At 51.0% G+C, this 17,477-nt stretch overlaps 2 protein-coding genes and 1 pseudogene across 3 annotated transcripts in view; 1 reads left to right on the top strand and 2 right to left on the bottom strand.

Annotated features, from left to right (window-relative positions):
- LOC141074927 (uncharacterized) overlaps positions 1-9,051 on the bottom strand; it is a 272,961-nt pseudogene extending 263,910 nt beyond the window's left edge.
- The window catches only part of LOC141074931 (uncharacterized), a 1,026,924-nt gene that overhangs the window by 274,134 nt on the left and 735,313 nt on the right, over positions 1-17,477 (top strand). The gene's annotated exons all lie outside the window — the stretch shown is intronic.
- LOC141074919 (uncharacterized) overlaps positions 1-17,477 on the bottom strand; it is a 488,071-nt gene that overhangs the window by 172,565 nt on the left and 298,029 nt on the right. The window lies entirely within an intron of this gene.

The raw sequence follows: 17,477 nt of genomic DNA, 5'->3' as shown, positions 1-17,477 counted from the left end.
TGATGTGCCCAAACAGTGGAAACCCCCAATTCTAACTCCAACCTGAACCCCAACACACCCCTAAACCTAATCTCAGCCCTAACCCTAATGGAAATAAATACATTTTTTTAATTTTATTATTTTTCTCTAAGGGGGTGATAACGGGGGGATTGATTTACTATTTATGGCGGTTTTTATGTTTGGCGGCTGTCGCACGCTAAAAGACGCTTTTTATTGTAAAAATAGTTTTTATATCACCACATATTGAGAGCTATAATTTTTCCGTATTTTGACCCACCGAGTCATGTGAGGTCTTATTTTTTGCGGGACGAGTTGACGTTTTTATTGGTACCATGTTCGGGCACATGACATTTTTTGATCACTTTTTATTTCGCTTTTTGGGACGCAGAATGAACAAAAACCAGCGTTTCATGAATTTCTTTTGGGGGGGTGCGTTTACACCGTTCCGCGTGCGGTAAAATTGATAAAGCGGTTTTATTCTTCGGGTCAGTACGGTTACAGAGATACCTCATTTAGGTCGTTTTTTTATGTTTTGTCGGTTTTTTGCAATGAAAACTATTTTATATAAAAAATAATTATTTTTGCATCGCTTTATTCTGCGAGCTATAACTTTTTTATTTTTTCGCTGATGATGCTGTGTGGCGGCTCGTTTTTTGCAGGACAAGATGACGTTTTCAGCGGTACCATGGATATTTATATGCGTCTTTTTGATCGCGCGTTATTACACTTTTTGTTTGGCGGTATGATAATAAATCATTATTTTTTGCTTCGTTTTTTATTTTTTAAGGGGTTCGCTAAAGGGGTTAACTAATGGGACAGTTTTATAGGGCGGGTCGTTACGGACGCGGCGATACCTAATATGTGTACTTTTATTGTTTTGTTTTTTTTATTTTCAAAAAATGAATTTATTGGGGAATATTTTTTTTTTTTACTAATTTATTTAGCGATTTTTTTAAATTATTTTTACACTTTTTTTAAATTTTTTTTTTACTTTATTACCTTGTCCCAGGTGGGACATCGCTGATCTGTCACATTACAGATCACTGTGACAGATCAGCAATCTCTCACAGGCATTGAAGAAGGCTTCCTCTTGCCTGCGCTTTGCAAGCAGTGAGGAAGCCAGCTTCCTCCAGGCCCCCGTCGCCATCTTGGATTCGAGGGCCTGGAGGAAAGGAGCCCCCCGCAGCAGCGCTGCACATTGCGCTGCCGTGGGGGGCACATGTTTGATCGCGGTGTGCAAGGGGTTAATGTGTCGGGGGCGGTCCGTGACCGCCCCTGACACATTGTGCCGGGTGTCAGCTGTGATAATCAGCTGACACCCGGCCGCGATCAGCGGCGCTCACCACGTGGGCGCCGCTGATCGCGGTAGACGTACTATCCCGTCCATGGGCATAGGGGCCCGGGTCCCATGGACTGGATAGTACGTCTGATGTCAGGAAGGGGTTAACAAGAACTGTACTTGTGATCTTCCATTTCCTTACTATGTTCCTCACAGTGGAAACTGACAGGTTAAATCCCTGAGACAACTTTTTGTATCCTTCCCCTGAAAAGCTATGTTGAATAATCTTTGTTTTCAGATCATTTGAGAGTTGTTTTGAGGAGCCCATGATGCCACTCTTCATAGGAGAATCAAATTATTATTATTATTATTATTATTATTTATTGTTCTAGCGCCATTTATTCCATGGCGCTTTACATGTGAGGAGCGGTATACATAAAAACAAGTACAATAATCTTAAACAATACAAGTCATAACTGGTGCAGGAGGAGAGAGGACCCTGCCCGCGAGGGCTCACAATCTTCAAGGGATGGGTGATAATACAGTAGGCGAGGGTAGAGCTGGTCGTGCAGCGGTTTGGTCGATCGGTGGTTACTGCAGGTTATAGGCTTGTCGGAAGAGGTGGGTCTTCAGGCTCTTTTTGAAGGTTTCGATGGTAGGTGAGAGTCTGATATGTTGTGGTAGAGAGTTCCAGAGTAGGGGTGATGCGCGAGAGAAATCTTGTATGCGATTGTGGGAAGAGGAGATAAGAGGGGAGTAAAGAAGGAGATCTTGTGAGGATCGGAGGTTGCGTGCAGGAAAGTACCGGGAGACGAGGTCACAGATGTATGGAGGAGACAGGTTGTGGATTGCTTTGTATGTCATGTTTAGGGTTTTGTAATGGAGTCTCTGGGCAATTGGGAGCCAGTGAAGGGATTGACAGAGGGGAGAAGCTGGGGAATAGCGGGGGGACAGGTGGATTAGTCGGGCAGCAGAGTTTAGAATAGATTGGAGGGGTGCAAGAGTGTTTGAGGGGAGGCCACAGAGCATGAGGTTGCAGTAGTCAAGGCGAGAGATGATGAGGGCATGGACTAGGGTTTTTGCAGATTCTTGGGTGAGGAATGAACGGATGCGTGAAATATTTTTGAGTTGAAGTCGGCAGGAAGTGGAAACGGTTTGGATATGTGGTTTGAAGGAGAGATCAGCGTCAAGGATTACTCCGAGGCAGCGAGCTTGTGGGACTGGGGAGAGTGGGCAGTCATTTACTGTAATTGATAGGTTCGTAGGGGGGGCCACGTGAGATGGGGGAAAGATGATGAATTCTGTTTTGTCCATGTTGAGTTTCAGATATCTAGTGGAGAAGAAGGATGAAATAGTGGACAGACATTGAGGGATTCTGGTTAGTAGGGAGGTGATATCTGGTCCAGAGATGTAGATCTGTGTGTCATCAGCATAAAGATGATACTGAAAGCCATGAGATTCTATGAGCTGTCCCAGGCCAAAGGTGTAAATAGAGAACAGCAGGGGCCCAAGGACTGAACCTTGTGGGACTCCGACAGATAGGGGGCGAGGTGAGGAGGTGGTGTGTGAGTGGGAGACGCTGAATGTCCGGTCTGTTAGGTATGATGAGATCCAGGAGAGGGCCAAGTCTGTGATGCCGAGGGATGAGAGGGTCTGTAATAATAGGGAATGGTCCACTGTGTCAAAGGCAGCCGACAGGTCCAGGAGGAGGAGGACAGAGTAGTGTCGCTTGCTCTTGGCAGTTAAGAGGTCATTGGTGACCTTAGTAAGGGCAGTTTCAGTGGAGTGGTGTGACCGGAAGCCAGATTGTAAGCGGTCGAAGAGGGAGCAAGAAGAGAGATGGGAGGACAGTTCAAGGTAGACGTGTTGTTCCAGTAGCTTGGAGGCGTATGGGAGAAGTGATATAGGGCGATAGCTAGATACAGAGGATGGGTCAAGAGAGGGCTTTTTGAGGATAGGTGTGATGGAGGCATGTTTAAAGCTTGAGGGGAAAACACCAGTTGTTAGTGATAGGTTGAAGAGATGGGTTAGGGTTGGGATGAAGACTGTGGTGAGGTTTGGGATGAAGTGGGATGGGATCGGGTCGAGTGCACAGGTGGTGAGATGTGATCTTGAGAGTAGAGTGGAGAGTCGATCTTCTGTAATGGTGGAGAAGTTGGTTTTGAAGGTGGAGGGCTGGGAAGTCTGGAGCAAGGGCTCTGGGGGTTGTTGACCAAAACTGTCCCTGATGTTATCAATTTTCTGCTTGAAAAATGAGGCAAAGTCTTCAGCTGAGATGAGTGGGGAGGGAGGAGGTGCTGGGGGGCGGAGGAGAGAATTGAAGGTGTTGAATAACTGTTTAGGGTTGTGAGACAGGGAGGATATGAGAGATGAGAAGTAGGTTTGTTTAGCTGTGGCGAGTGTGGTCTTGAAAGTAGTGAGGGACTGTTTGAATGCGATGAAGTGCTCGTTGGAGTGGGATCTTTTCCATCTGCGCTCAGCAGCCCTGGAAGCTCGCCTCAGCTCTTTGGTCAGGCTGGTGTGCCAGGGCTGTCTGTTGATTTTGCGAGTTTTGGTATGTGTATTTGGTATTCTTCCGACAGGTATGTCCATCCACCCAGCTCTCCTGCTCTCCTGCTGTCTGTCTATGAAGGACACACAGTGCGTCACCCAGCTTTGCACATAGACTTGCCTCTGCACCTAGCATTCACATGGTATGTCCATCCACCCAGCTCTCCTGCTGTCTGTCTATGAAGGACACACAGTGCGTCACCCAGCTTTGCACATAGACTTGCCTCTGCACCTAGCATTCACATGGTATGTCCATCCACCCAGCTCTCCTGCTCTCCTGCTGTCTGTCTATGAAGGACACACAGTGCGTCACCCAGCTTTGCACATAGACTTGCCTCTGCACCTAGCATTCACATGGTATGTCCATCCACCCAGCTCTCCTGCTCTCCTGCTGTCTGTCTATGAAGGACACACAGTGCGTCACCCAGCTTTGCACATAGACTTGCCTCTGCACCTAGCATTCACATGGTATGCCTTTCAGCTTACCCCAGCTTACCCCAGTGTTATTTATGACCTTGTTTACTCTGGCTTGATCATATACATCTGGTCCACTCTTAATTGTCTGGCCAAGATGAGCAGAGACCACTCCTCTCTGCTTCACACCTGACTGCACTTAGTTGTACATATATTGCAGAGTACAAGTCTGCATAGACTTCAGTCTGCATTGTGATTTCTATAAGTGTGTGCTAGAAGTGTGAAGATTAATTTAAGAATTAAAACCAGAATTGGAACTGAAGGTAACTGGACACAGTCACTGTAAACAATGTTTCTGTTTGTTTTCACTTTCACCCCAATAATCCTTCACTTTCTGCTAATTCCCCTAATCCCTACTCCTAGTATGGAACTGTTCATCTCTTCTTCAATCCTCCCCACCCACCTCACCTCCGCCTCAAAACTGTTCCTTAACATACAATCCTCTGTCTCCAAACACAGACAGCCCCCTCATGCCCTCTCCTGCTCCCACCTGCTAACACTTTCTCTGCTCCTTCTCACTGCTGGTGATATCTCTCCAAATCCTGGTCCTCCTCACCACATTCCCACAGTCATTTCTACCTCCCATCCACGCTCTATCACAACCTTCCGTAACCTCTCCAACCTTATACCCATTCACCCAGCCCCCGCTTCCCCAGTCCCACTAACAGGAGCTCTGTGGAACGCTCGCTCTGTCTGCAACAAGCTTTCCTACATCCATGATCTTTTTGTTACTACCAAACTCTCCTTCCTCGCCATCACCGAAACCTGGCTCACCCCTTCTGACACAGCCTCTCCTGCTGCACTTTCGTATGGCGGCTTCCACCTTTCTCACACCCCCCGCCCCAGCAGCAAACATGGTGGAGGAGTTGGTTTTCTCCTGTCAGATACCTGCTCCTTCACCCCAATCCCACTGCCACCCTCTGTTACCCTCCCTTCCTTTGAGGTGCACTCTGTGCGCATCTACTCCCCCTCCAACCTCCAACTGGCTGTCATCTACCGCCCCCCAGGGCCAGCCACCACCTTCTTTGACCACTTCACCACCTGGTTACTTCATTTCCTTTCCGCGGACATCCCTACTATCATCATGGGCGACTTCAACATCCCCATTGACACTTCCCTCTCAGCTGCCACTAAACTTCTATCTCTCACTTCCTCCTTCGGCCTCACTCAATGGTCTTCTACAGCCACCCACAAAGATGGCCACACACTGGACCTCATCTTCACCCGCCTCTGCTCCCTATCTAACCTCTCTAACTCACCTCTTCCTCTCTCTGACCACAACCTGCTCACATTCTCTTCCCTCTTCACTCCATGTCTACAATCCCCACCCCACAAACTTTCACACCCTCGCAGGAATCTTAAACACCTTGACCTACACTCATTCTCCGAATCCCTCCTCCCTCTTACAGATATAAGTTCCTTACACAATGCGGATGACGCTGCCGCTCTATATAACACCACAATAGCTGTAGCTTTGGAATCCGCTGCCCCACTTACACATACCAAAACTCGCAAAATCAACAGACAGCCCTGGCACACCAGCCTGACCAAAGAGCTGAGGCGAGCTTCCAGGGCTGCTGAGCGCAGATGGAAAAGATCCCACTCCAACGAGCATTTCATCGCATTCAAACAGTCCCTCACTACTTTCAAGACCACACTCGCCACAGCTAAACAAACCTACTTCTCATCTCTCATATCCTCCCTGTCTCACAACCCTAAACAGTTATTCAACACCTTCAATTCTCTCCTCCGCCCCCCAGCACCTCCTCCCTCCCCACTCATCTCAGCTGAAGACTTTGCCTCATTTTTCAAGCAGAAAATTGATAACATCAGGGACAGTTTTGGTCAACAACCCCCAGAGCCCTTCCTCCCGACTTCCCAGCCCTCCACCTTCAAAACCAACTTCTCCACCATTACAGAAGATCGACTCTCCACTCTACTCTCAAGATCACATCTCACCACCTGTGCACTCGACCCGATCCCATCCCACTTCATCCCAAACCTCACCACAGTCTTCATCCCAACCCTAACCCATCTCTTCAACCTATCACTAACAACTGGTGTTTTCCCCTCAAGCTTTAAACATGCCTCCATCACACCTATCCTCAAAAAGCCCTCTCTTGACCCATCCTCTGCATCTAGCTATCGCCCTATATCACTTCTCCCATACGCCTCCAAGCTACTGGAACAACACGTCTACCTTGAACTGTCCTCCCATCTCTCTTCTTGCTCCCTCTTCGACCGCTTACAATCTGGCTTCCGGTCACACCACTCCACTGAAACTGCCCTTACTAAGGTCACCAATGACCTCTTAACTGCCAAGAGCAAGCGACACTACTCTGTCCTCCTCCTCCTGGACCTGTCGGCTGCCTTTGACACAGTGGACCATTCCCTATTATTACAGACCCTCTCATCCCTCGGCATCACAGACTTGGCCCTCTCCTGGATCTCATCATACCTAACAGACCGGACATTCAGCGTCTCCCACTCACACACCACCTCCTCACCTCGCCCCCTATCTGTCGGAGTCCCACAAGGTTCAGTCCTAGGGCCCCTGCTGTTCTCTATTTACACCTTTGGCCTGGGACAGCTCATAGAATCTCATGGCTTTCAGTATCATCTCTATGCTGATGACACACAGATCTACATCTCTGGACCAGATATCACCTCCCTACTAACCAGAATCCCTCAATGTCTGTCCACTATTTCATCCTTCTTCTCCACTAGATATCTGAAACTCAACATGGACAAAACAGAATTCATCATCTTTCCCCCATCTCACGTGACCCCCCCTACGAACCTATCAATTACAGTAAATGACTGCCCACTCTCCCCAGTCCCACAAGCTCGCTGCCTCGGAGTAATCCTTGATGCTGATCTCTCCTTCAAACCACATATCCAAACCCTTTCCACTTCCTGCCGACTTCAACTCAAAAATATTTCACGGATCCGTTCATTCCTCACCCAAGAATCTGCAAAAACCCTAGTCCATGCCCTCATCATCTCTCGCCTTGACTACTGCAACCTCATGCTCTGCGGCCTCCCCTCAAACACTCTCGCACCCCTCCAATCTATTCTAAACTCTGCTGCCCGGCTAATCCACCTGTCCCCCCGCTATTCCCCAGCTTCTCCCCTCTGTCAATCCCTTCACTGGCTCCCAATTGCCCAGAGACTCCATTACAAAACCCTAACCATGACATACAAAGCCATCCACAACTTGTCTCCTCCATACATCTGTGACCTCGTCTCCCGGTACTTTCCTGCACGCAACCTCCGATCCTCACAAGATCTCCTTCTCTACTCCCCTCTTATCTCCTCTTCCCACAATCGCATACAAGATTTCTCTCGCGCATCACCCCTACTCTGGAACTCTCTACCACAACATATCAGACTCTCACCTACCATCGAAACCTTCAAAAAGAGCCTGAAGACCCACCTCTTCCGACAAGCCTATAACCTGCAGTAACCACCGATCGACCAAACCGCTGCACGACCAGCTCTACCCTCGCCTACTGTATTATCACCCATCCCTTGAAGATTGTGAGCCCTCGCGGGCAGGGTCCTCTCTCCTCCTGTACCAGTTATGACTTGTATTGTTTAAGATTATTGTACTTGATTTTATGTATACCCCCCTCATATGTAAAGCGCCATGGAATAAATGGCGCTATAACAATAAATAATAATAATAATAATAATAATAATAATAATGTGTAAGTGGGGCAGCGGATTCCAAAGCTACAGCTATTGTGGTGTTATATAGAGCGGCAGCGTCATCCGCACTGTGTAAGGAACTTATATCTGTAAGAGGGAGGAGGGATTCAGAGAATGAGTGTAGGTCAAGGTGTTTAAGATTCCTGCGAGGGTGTGAAAGTTTGTGGGGTGGGGATTGTAGACATGGAGTGGAGAGGGAAGAGAATGTGAGCAGGTTGTGGTCAGAGAGAGGAAGAGGTGAGTTAGAGAGGTTAGATAGGGAGCAGGAGAACTACTTGCAAGTGGCCACCTTAAATACCTTTTCTCATGATTTGATACACCTGGCTATGAAGTTCAAAGCTTAATGAGGTTACAAAACCAATTTAGTGCTTCAGGAAGTCAGTAAAAAGTAGTTAGGAGTGTTCAAATCAAGAAAATGATAAGGGTGCCCATACTTTTGCACCGGTCATATTTTGTTTAAATGCAGATTGCACATTTTCTGTTAGTACAATAAACCTCATTTGAATCCAGAAATATAACTGAGTCCATCAGTTATTACATATATGAAACTGAAATAGCTGCTGCAAAAACCAAAATTGCTATAAAGAAAAAAGGTTAACATTAATAGGGGTGCCCAAACTTTTACATATGACTGTATACATGCAGAGGTGATTATATGATTAAAATGAAAATTAGAACTATAGAAGAGCCGGATGGAGAATCAGCTCCAGTGCCGGGGAGCAGGGTTCAGGCCATGTGCACATGGTGCGGATTCACCTTCTCCATTATGAGGTGTGACCCCGCAGGCAGACCCGCAGATTACACTGAGGAGGGGGACAAGGCCTCTGAGGTAATGCACTGCACGGGGTGACACCTCCAGCACACGGGGGCCGCTGACGGACGCTCACACTACTCACAGATCCCTGGCGCTACCGTGACCCTCAGCGTGGAGCTGCCGGCTGCAAGGCGCCAGCACTGCAGGACCTTAGTGACGTCACCGTCATGTGATCCGGGGGCGGGGCTCAGGACAGCAGTGGTGAAGGACCTGTAACAATGGTGACGTCACTAAGGTCCTTCCGCGCTCTTCCTTTGTGAGTTCAGGACCTTGATCACATGACCGTGACGTCACCATTTGTCCTTTAGCTCTTCAGTCCTGAGCTCCGCCCCCTGGTCACCTGACAAAGTCGTCACAGCGGTTCCTGTGCTGCGGTGGCTGCTGCTCTCTGTTATCGGCTGCGGTGGCCGCTGCTCTCTGTTATCGGCTGCGGTGGCGGCTGCTCTCTGTTATCGGCTGCGGTGGCCGCTGCTCTCTGTTATCGGCTGCGGTGGCCGCTGCTCTCTGTTATCGGCTGCGGTGGCCGCTGCTCTCTGTTATCGGCTGCGGTGGCCGCTGCTCTCTGTTATCGGCTGCGGTGGCCGCTGCTCTCTGTTATCGGCTGCGGTGGCCGCTGCTCTCTGTTATCGGCTGCGGTGGCCGCTGCTCTCTGTTATCGGCTGCGGTGGCCGCTGCTCTCTGTTATCGGCTGCGGTGGCCGCTGCTCTCTGTTATCGGCTGCGGTGGCGGCTGCTCTCTGTTATCGGCTGCGGTGGCCGCTGCTCTCTGTTATCGGCTGCGGTGGCCGCTGCTCTCTGTTATCGGCTGCGGTGGCCGCCGCTGCTCTCTGTTATCGGCTGCGGTGGCCGCCGCTGCTCTCTGTTATCGGCTGTGGTGGCCGCTGCTCTCTGTTATCGGCTGTGGTGGCCTCTGCTCTCTGTTATCGGCTGCGGTGGCCGCCGCTGCTCTCTGTTATCGGCTGCGGTGGCCGCCGCTGCTCTCTGTTATCGGCTGCCGCTGCTCTCTGTTATCGGCTGTGGTGGCCGCTGCTCTCTGTTATCGGCTGCGGTGGCCGCTGCTCTCTGTTATCGGCTGCGGTGGCCGCCGCTGCTCTCTGTTATCGGCTGCGGTGGCGGCTGCTCTCTGTTATCGGCTGCCGCTGCTCTCTGTTATCGGCTGCGGTGGCCGCTGCTCTCTGTTATCGGCTGTGGTGGCCTCTGCTCTCTGTTATCGGCTGCCGCTGCTCTCTGTTATCGGCTGCGGTGGCGGCTGCTCTCTGTTATCGGCTGCGGTGGCCGCCGCTGCTCTCTGTTATCGGCTGCGGTGGCGGCTGCTCTCTGTTATCGGCTGCGGTGGCTGCCGCTGTTCTCTGTTATCGGCTGCCGCTGTTCTCTGTTATCGGCTGCCGCTGTTCTCTGTTATCGGCTGCCGCTGCTCTCTGTTATCGGCTGCCGCTGCTCTCTGTTATCGGCTGCCGCTGCTCTCTGTTATCGGCTGCGGTGGCGGCTGCTCTCTGTTATCGGCTGCGGTGGCGGCTGCTGCTCTGTTATAGGCTGCGGTGGCTGCTGCTCTCTGTTATCGGCTGCGGTGGCTGCTGCTCTCTGTTATCGGCTGCGGTGGCTGCTGCTCTCTGTTATCGGCTGCGGTGGCCGCCGCTGCTCTCTGTTATCGGCTGCGGTGGCTGCTGCTGCTCTGTTATCGGCTGCGGTGGCTGCTGCTGCTCTGTTATCGGCTGCGGTGGCTGCTGCTGCTCTGTTATCGGCTGCGGTGGCTGCTGCTCTCTGTTATCGGCTGCGGTGGCTGCTGCTCTCTGTTATCGGCTGCGGTGGCTGCTGCTCTCTGTTATCGGCTGCGGTGGCCGCCGCTGCTCTCTGTTATCGGCTGCGGTGGCCGCCGCTGCTCTGTTATCGGCTGCGGTGGCTGCTGCTGCTCTGTTATCGGCTGCGGTGGCTGCTGCTGCTCTGTTATCGGCTCCGGTGGCTGCTGCTCTCTGTTATCGGCTGCGGTGGCTGCTGCTCTCTGTTATCGGCTGCGGTGGCCGCCGCTGCTCTCTGTTATCGGCTGCGGTGGCGGCTGCTGCTCTCTGTTATCGGCTGCGGTGGCTGCTGCTCTCTGTTATCGGCTGCGGTGGCCGCCGCTGCTCTCTGTTATCGGCTGCGGTGGCCGCCGCTGCTCTCTGTTATCGGCTGCGGTGGCTGCTGCTCTCTGTTATCGGCTGCGGTGGCCGCCGCTGCTCTCTGTTATCGGCTGCGGTGGCCGCCGCTGCTCTCTGTTATCGGCTGCGGTGGCGGCTGCTCTCTGTTATCGGCTGCGGTGGCGGCTGCTCTCTGTTATCGGCTGCGGTGGCGGCTGCTGCTCTGTTATCGGCTGCGGTGGCTGCTGCTCTCTGTTATCGGCTGCGGTGGCTGCTGCTCTCTGTTAAATAATAAAGGAGAGTTGATACCTAGCTGTGTAGGTGCAGTATATGGTCGTCCGGTAGGATGTCGCGGTATAGTTGCTATACTTCAACTACAATGAAAGGGCAATTATCAATATTCCTTTATTGTAGATATGTCACCTAAATCGCGCTGAAAATATTGGGCTTTACACAAGATTATATACACCACGGTAACCAGATACATTTATACTATTTACATAATCTCGACTTCTTTGATAATTGCCCTTTTATTGTAGTTGAAGTATAGCAACTATACCGCGACATCCTACCGGACGACCATATACTGCACCTACACAGCTAGGTATCAACTCTCCTTTATTATTTAAACCTTTGTGCCATCGCTCCCTAGTGCTCTCTTTTACCACCGTCATTGGGGCCCATATACAATAACCTTTGACCAGGTTAAATTCACTTCATGGTCTACAGGTAGCTGCTATTCACCCGTTATTGTCTATTTTAACACTTCTCATTACCAATGGGGGTCATTTAAATTTCCTTTCATTTACTTTCTCTGATTTAGCATAAATCTTCGGCTTTTCCTCTGTCTCAAGCAGTCGGGTAGGTATCCCATTCCTCCTCCCTCCCTTCACTCCCTCACGTTCGTGGTGTTGACCACATTATCATGTACTGTTTATGATACTGTCGTATATTGTTATTTCTCTTGGTCAGACGAGGACTCTCTTTGTACATATTTTCTTTGTCTGGTATTTGATGCAGACTGATGAAGGTCTATGAGACTGAAACGTTTTGGTTTACTGCTATAATAAAAAGCATTTGAAAAGGATATTCATAAGTTGAGTGCCGAGTTTTCTATTTTTACCACCGCATAGGCCTTTTGACTGTGCTTTCGATTTAGTTCCTGGGGCTAAACTGCCTACAGCTCACTTATTTAATTTGTCTGGCCCAGAGCGCATAGCCATGAAGGCGTATATTGCTCAGAGCCTTCGGAAGGGGCATGTGCTGTACGACCTTCCGTTTCTCCTTTGACTGCCAGGTTCTTTTTTGTTAAGAAAAAAGATGGCGGTTTACTCCCCTGCTTCGTTTTTCGAGAACTAAACAAAATCACCATCAGGAACACATACCCCCTGCCTCTGATTCCCGATCTGTGTAATCAGCTCACTGGGGCCAAGTGGTTCTCAAAATTTGACCTAATGGGGGCTTACAATTTGATATAGATACGAGAGGGGGACCAATGGAAAACGGCCTTCCTTACGTCAGAGAGAGCATTTGGTGATGCTGTTCGGTCTCACTAATGCCCCAGCTGTTTTCCAAAATTTTATCAATGCGGTCTTTGCGGATCCCATTGGCTGCTTTGTTGTAATTTATTTGGACGATATTCTGATATACTCTGCTGACACTCATTTGCTTCATTTAAAATCAGTTGTTCGTCTAACTTGAAAAGTGTTCATTTTTTGTACAGGAGCTATCATTTCTGGGGCATATAGTTTCATCACAATGGTTTTCTATGGATCCCAAGAAGGTGCAAGCAATAGTTGAGTGGGTCCAGCCTCAAGACCTTAAGGGTCTCCAGCGCTTCTTGGGATTCACAAACTATTATCACAAATTCATTAAAGGGTTTTCACAAATAGTTAAACCCCTCACGTATCTCACTCGTAAGGGCGCAGATGTTAGGAATTGGTCTCCGTTAGCTAAACAATCTTTTCAAACCCTGAAGGAGTGGTTTATGTCTGCCCCAATCTTGGTACAACCTGACCCATCCAAGCCATTTGTTGTAGAGGTGGATGCTGTGGGGGTGGGGGCAGTGTTCTCGCAGGGACCTGTCAACTTGACTAATCTTATGCCTTGTGCTTTTTTTTCTAAGAAGTTTTCTCAGGCTGAGAGAAAATATGACATAGGCAACATAGAGCTCCTGGCAGTTAAATTGGCGTTCGAAGAATGGAGGATTTTTTTGGGGGGGCGGCTCACCCCATCACTGTCATCACAGACCATAAAAATTTAGAATATATTGAGTCCGCTAAGAGGTTAACTCCCATGCAACCTCGTTGGTCACTTTTTTTTTTTCCAGATTTCAATTTTCTATTACTTTTTGTCCTGGATCGAAAAATGTGAAAGTGGATGGTTTGTCACAAAGTTTTGAGCAAGTGTCCGCCCCCGAGCCTCCGTCCTCCATTCTTCAATCCAGGGTGGTGATAGCCAAGGTTTCGTCAGAGTTGGAGCTGGAGATTGTGGAGGCTCAATCTTTAGCTCAAAGGTCTAGACCCAAAGGCAAACTGTTTGTTTGTCCCTGAACAGTTGCGCACTAAACTCCTGCGGGAGTTTCATGAATCTAAACTAACTGCTCATCCAGGTATTTCAGCCACGCAGGAAGCAATGGCAAGGGTATTCTGGTGGCCTTTAATGGCTTCTGATATAAAAAAAAACATGTTGTGGGGTCTGTGCCTGTTCAAAGAGCTCTCATTGCTGGCCGGGGAATTGGTGCCTTTACCAATTCCATAGAGGCCATGGACTCATCTGTCCATGGACTTCATTATCAATCTCCCTCCTTCCCGGGGTAATACAGTGATATGGGTTATAGTGGACAGATTTTCCAAACTAGCGCATTTTGTGCCAATGACAGGTTTACCGTCGGCGGAGACCCTCTCCAGACATTTTCTTGTACATGTACGTTTACATGGGGTTCCTAGGGATGTAGTATCTGATAGGGGGGCACAGTTTGTGGCCAAGTTTTGGCGAACCTTTTGTAAAAAGTTGGGGATATCTTTGTCTTTCTCCTCAGCATACCATCCTGAAAGCAACGGTCAAACAGAGCTCACCAACCAGTCGCTCAAGCAAATTCTTCGATGTTTGACCTCCGCCTGATTCACCCTTGCAACATGACTGGTGTGATGCCCTACTTTTAGCGCAGTTCACCTTCAATAATCGGGTGAATTGTTCTACTTTGTAGGTCTCCATTTTTTATTAATTATGGGTTGAACCCTCACTTTGGGGAATTCTCGCGGCTAGATTCTGTTTGTCCGGGGGCGGAGGAGTGTATTTGTCAAGCCGCCTGACTCACCGCCGCATGACGCACCGCCACCCCCGTGCCCCGGCTTACTTACCGGTCCTCGGCGTCCTGACGCGCTCCCGCTCATCTCCTTGGGGCTCCTGCGCCAGCTTCTGTCTCCTGTTGGGTGCGCGCACACTAAGTTTTGCCAGCTGCTCCTTCCGGCCTGCTCTATGCCCTGGAGGACCCTGACCCGGAAGTCCTACTGCACACTCTGCTTATCAGGCTGCCTCTTCCTCCTGGCTGTTCCTGATCGTCACTTGTACTCTACTAGTGATTCTGGCCCCACGTCTCCCTGCACTCTGTCTTCCCTGCCGCCTACTCCTGCTCCTTATTTTGCCATCCTGACTTACGTTCTCCATTTTTATCTCTCCTAGGGTCCGCCTGCCCATGTATCCATCCAGTCCGTGCTCCCATGTCTCTTCCGTGTCCTCCAGCCTGTGTCTCTACTCTGCCCATGTTCCCGTGTTCCAGCCGTGCCTGCCTGTATCTCTGCCCTCTCCGTGTTCTTGTTACGCCGTCTCTGCGTACTCACCTGGCCACCGCTCCCATGCCGCAGCCGCCCGACATCCACTGAGGTCGCCTCTGGCTGGTGCGCGACCGGCGGCGTCCCTGCATGCAATGCGCCATAGGCCGCGTCTCCCTCCTGCTTCTTGCGCTCCGGCTATGCCCTGACCCGGAAGCACCTCCCTGACCAATGGCAGACCAGACAGGAGCATATCAGGCCGCTTCCCCCTGAGGGAGGTGCCTGATTGTTGTGTTTCCTAGCACACTGGGCCTCGCTTCATCATGTGCTCTCTGCTCCTGCAGTTCCGTTCTCGTCTGCTCCCAGCAGCAGCCTCTCAGTCCTGCTACCTGTGTTCCTTGCTGTCTTCCGCAGTCCTGCCACCGGTGTTCCTGTTCCATCCTACTCCAGTCCTGCCTCCGGTGTTCCTTTTCCATCCTGCTCCAGTCCTGCCGTCCTACTCCAGTCCTGCCTCCAGTGCTCCTGTTCCATCCTACTCCAGTCCTGTCATCCTACTCCAGTCCTGCCTCCGGTGTTTCTGTTCCATCCTACTCCAGACCTGCCTCCAGTGTTCCTGTTCCATCCAGCTTTAGTTCTTCCGTCCTCCTCTAATCCTTTCTCCTGTGTTTCTACTCCTGTCATCCCTCCTCGTCCCAGTCTACTGTCTTAGGCCGGTTTCACGTTTGCGTTTCAGGGCGCAGCGACGGCCTGCGCACGGCCGCCGCTAAGCCCTGCCCCCTGCCGCACCTCCGTCGGTAGCTCCGCCTCCGGGCGCATGACGCTGCATGCATCCCCTATCTTTATCACTGAGGACGCAGGCCGTGCGCAGTATGCGTTTTGGCGGCGCCTGCGTCCTTTTGACGGTGCGCCGACCAGCGCCAAACGCAACCTGTTGCAATTTGGTTGCGCTTGGCGCACCGTCAAAAGGACACAGGCGCCGCCAAACGCATATTGCGCACGGCCTGTGTCCTCAGTGATAAAGATAGGGGACGCATGCAGTGTCATGTGCCCGGAGGCGGAGCTAACGGTGGAGGCGTGGCAGGGGCGGGGCTTAGCGGCTGCCGTGCGCAGGCCGTCGCTGCGCCCTGAAACGCAAATGTGAAACCGGCCTAACTCCATTCCTGCCTCCTGGTTCCAGCTCTGTTCTGTCATCTATACTTCAGTCCCACAGTCCTACTCCGGTCCATCCTGAGCCGCCCCTCTCGGTTCCCGGCAACCGTGGTATTTGAACCCCTGGACCTGTTCCTAACTGTCCCTGTATAGGGGTCGGTTCCACCTGGCAGCTCGCCCGGGGCCCCTCGGTGCCATGGTCCAGAGGGTCCACTCCTGGAGTTCCCGGCTCCAGACTACCCACGCTAACAGTACAATCAGGCCATGGATCCCGCCGGTACCACAGCTGCCACCCAGAAAGAGTTACTCTTCCTGCGGGAGAATCAGGGACGTATTATGTCCGTCATGAAGTCCATGGACACCCATTTGTCGGCCCTGCTGGTGGCCGATCCTGGAACTGCCACGTTACTAACCAGTCTTCAACAGGAGCTGGTCCAGCAACAAGATACTCATGCCCATATTTTGTCTCACATGCCTTCCTTTGATAGCCGCCTGCCGGCCCTACAATCTGCCGCCACAGCTCTGACTCCTCCCTCCGCTCCTACAGCTCTCCCGACGCCCCGCCTTGCCAAACCGCCTCGCTTCACTGGGGATCCTAAGCTCTGCAGGGGGTTCTTAAATAAGTTTAGCCTCCACTTTGAATGGTTGCCGCAGCAATATCCCTCTGACCGGGCCAAAGTAGCCTTTATTATGTCCCATCTGGAGGGAGAGGCCCTGTCCTGGTTGAATCCCCTCTGGGAATGTGATGATCCCGTTGTCTCAAGTCTTCTGGTTTTCTTGGATACTTTTCGCAGGGTCTTCGATGAGCCAGGTCGGTTAGCTGTCCTCACTGAATCACTCTTAAATCTACATCAGGGTTCTCTCACGGTCGGACAGTACGCTATTCGCTTTCGCACTATCTCCGAGCTCGGCTGGAATAACACTGCTTTGGTAGGGGCGTTCTGGTGTGGTCTGGCGCGGTCTTTCAGGCAGAATAAAAGATGAACTCGCAGGTCGAGATACCCCGACCTCCTTAGAGGACCTTATCTCGCTGGCTACCCGCATTGACCTACGCTTCCAGGAGCGCGCTCGGGAGTCAGCGAGAGAGGAGATCCACCAGGCCAGCCCCCTTTTTCATCCGTTCTGCCAGTCCTCGGTCGGTCGAGCCCATGCAGATTGACCGTCTCAACTTGACCGAGTTACGTCAGCAAGAGAGGCGGGCACAAGGTCTGTGCCTCTATTGCAGAGCTTCATCGCACTATATCCGCACCTGTCCTAAGAGACAGGGAAACTCCACCTAGGTCAGGTAAGAGAGGCCTCCCTAGGCGACGATGATTCCTCTCAACCTCTTACTATTTCTGTGCTTCTGGTTTCAAGGGAGAGACGTGGGTCCGAGGTGGCCTACGTGAATTCGGGTTCGGCAGGTAGCGTAATTCGGCCAGAAGAGGTGGACAAACACCAAATTCCCGTGGTTGCCCTATCTATCCCTCTCCAGATTGCCGCGGTGGATGGCAAACCGCTACAGGTGACCGTCACCTTGGTCACTGAGGAAGTGGAGTTGCAAGTCGGTGCATTACATAGAGAGAAGATAGCCTTTTACGTTTTGCCTAAGCTCTCCCACGCCATTCTACTCGG

Source organism: Dendrobates tinctorius, unplaced genomic scaffold, assembly GCF_039654945.1.
Source record: "Dendrobates tinctorius isolate UK_male_01 unplaced genomic scaffold, ASM3965494v1 ptg000342l, whole genome shotgun sequence".
NCBI lineage: Eukaryota > Metazoa > Chordata > Amphibia > Anura > Dendrobatidae > Dendrobates > Dendrobates tinctorius.
Note: the sequence above shows the minus strand (reverse complement) of the source record. Positions and strands in the feature narration are given on the sequence as shown.